This window comes from Octopus bimaculoides, unplaced genomic scaffold (genome assembly GCF_001194135.2).
Source record: "Octopus bimaculoides isolate UCB-OBI-ISO-001 unplaced genomic scaffold, ASM119413v2 Scaffold_76929, whole genome shotgun sequence".
NCBI classification, from domain to species: Eukaryota; Metazoa; Mollusca; class Cephalopoda; order Octopoda; family Octopodidae; genus Octopus; species Octopus bimaculoides.
In genome coordinates, this window is record NW_026425481.1 from 22,018 (window position 1) to 25,030 (window position 3,013).

Here is a 3,013-nt window from a genome sequence, read left to right on the forward strand (position 1 = left end):
AGCATCGGTTGTCAAGCGATGTTGGCGGGACAAACACATACACACATACATATATATATATATATACATATATACGACGGGCTTCTTTCAGTTTCCGTCTACCAAATCCACTCACAAGGCCTTGGTCGGCCCGAGGCTATAGTAGAAGACACTTGCCCAAGATGCCACGCAGTGGGACTGAACCCGGGATCATGTGGTTGGTAAGCAAGCTACTTACCACACAGCCACTCCTACGCTTCTTAACTTCTCTGAAATATTTATGATTTGACATCCAAATTTTCGTCACATCAATTGCGACCTGGTCACTGACATGATTCCAACCATTATTTCATAAATTAAATGTAGAGGAAAAAATATTTATTGTCATTGATTCTTCTTACTATGCGACTCGAAATTTTGGAGAAAGGAGCAAGTTAATTGATAACATTGACCCTTGTGTATTGTAGAAGTACAACCAATTTGCTGCACATAACAAATTGAACATCTTTCATGGACCTCGCCTTGTGGACCCCATTCCCCCAGGGTCACGTGAACCCCTGTTGAGAACTACGTTGGCTCCTCAACCAGATTAACGAAGTTCTTTTTGATACGAGGTCAAGGACAAAAATCTTTTATACAACATTGTACACTGTAACAAACAGACAATACTACATAAGAACCATTTTCAATATACGAACTTATTTCAAAGATTAATTAAACGCTTAAGCCCACTTAATTCGCTTCACAAATCCTACATCTAATGCGGCACGACACCCCTTCATTTTCTTCCTGTTTTTTCTTCTATTTCTTTTCGTGTGATCTTATATGAAATTTCGGATGTAATTGCTCTGTAAGGGATTTGATCTGGGGTCGTGTTTTGGAACTAAAACAACCGAAGTGTGGAAGATACACGCTTTTTTTCCTTTCTAATTTAGGCGCAGGTGTGGCTGTGTGGTAAGAGGTTTGCTTTCCAACCACAAGGTTCCGGGTTCAGTCCCATTGCGTGGCACCTTGGACAAGTGTCTTCTGCTATAGCCCCAGACTGACCGAAGTCTTGTGAGTGGATTTGGTAGACGGAAATTGAAAGAAGCCCGCCATACACACACACACACACACACACATATATATATATATCAAAAGGATGTGTTATAATATTATTCCACAGCCATACCAACAATCTACCTCCACAACCGCTTGATAATCGGTGTTGGTGTGTTTATGTCCTCGTAACTTAACGATTCGGCAAAAGAGACTAATGGAATAAATACCAGGCTTTACAAAAAATAAATTCTGGGGTTGATAGGTTCAACTGAAAGTGGAGTCCTACTATGGGCGCAGTCTAATGACTGAAACAAACAAAAGGTATTTTACGTACAAGTGCCCGAAATTTTGGAGAGAGAAAGGGCTAGTTGACTGCATTGACCTCAATACGGAACTTGTACAATTTTATCGATCTCGAAAGCGATAAAAAAGAAACAGAGTCGACCTTGGCGGAATTTGAACTCAGAATATAAGGCAGGAAGAAATGCGTGCAATGCATTTTGTCCGGAATGCTAAGGATTCTGCCAACTCGCCGTCTTGAAATCGAAGACACGTATCAACCGCACATACACACAATTTTAAACTTTTATTATGTGGTGTCGAAATTCTCATCGCATTAACTGCAACCTGGTCACTGACACGGTTTCACTGCAATGATGAATGCTAAAGAACTGTTAACAGTGTTTGCGTGTTTTTTTATTGTCTAATACACATCACCCTCGCTGTAATTGTTATGTGAAATATTTCATGCTGTCAGCTGATTATTTCCTACCCAATTGTCCTTTGTCTATAAAGTTACGATGGCTCCGCTCCTTCTGCAATGTTGGAGTTGTGCATCCGACGTTTCAGCCATGAAGTTGACAGCTTTCGTGCTTCCTTTGAAATTTCTGCTTTATTAGTTCTCTGATCTTCTCTGGTTTGTGAGCAGTTTCGTGTTGATGAAAGAATTCGTAATAATTTTAAAACCCGGCATCGACTATTTTATCAATTATAAAGTTTTTTCGTGATCTTCTGATTCCTACAGTAAATTGCATCGTTATGATAATGAGACCGAGGTCTTGAAATGTTAATAGATTCATGGATTTAGAAGGATATGTACGAAATCCTTAATAAAAAGCGTCAATCTCGAACACAGTCGTTGTTTTTAAAATACGATAAACGTACATAAACACACATATACACAATTCATGATGTGGTGCTTAGGCACCAGATCATAAATACCCAGATATTACAGCTCAATATAGTACATCTTATTAAAAAATTTCATAAGCCAAATACATAACTTTTATAATGTTGCATACACTGCAGAATAGGCTATAACAGATGAGCAGAGCAAACACACAGATGAAAAAAAATAACAAGAAACAATATCACTGATGCATTAAATATTCATTTCACTTACAGCTGTTTCAGTAAGGGTTATGTAATATTTACAACATCGATTACAACTGAATAATCATAATTACGCACAATTTTCTTCAATAGGCACAACGTCTGAAATTTTGGGGGAGGGGGGTTGTAGATTACGTCGACTCCAGTACTCAACTGGTACTAATTTAATCGACCCTGAAAGGATGACAGGCAAACTCGACCCCGGAGGATTTTGAACTCAGAACACAAAGCCGGATGAAATGTTGCTGAGCATTTCGTTCGGTGTGCTAACGATTCCGCCAGCTTCAGGGAATACTCTGAATATGATATTTTCTTTGAAGATGTGATTCTTACGTACCATATAACTATCGTTATATATGATGAAAATCAGCTCTCTATATTAGTCCGTGTAATGTTACATTAAAGTTAAAGTTCCTGAAATAGAGAAATGCACGCACACACGTGTGTGTGTGTATACATATATATACGACGAGCTTCCTTCAATTTCCGCCTGCCAAACCAACTCATAAGACATTGGTTGGCCCGAAGCTATAGTAGAAGACAGTTAGCCAAGATGCTACGCAGTGGTTGGGAAGCAAGCATTTTACGACGCAGCTGTATA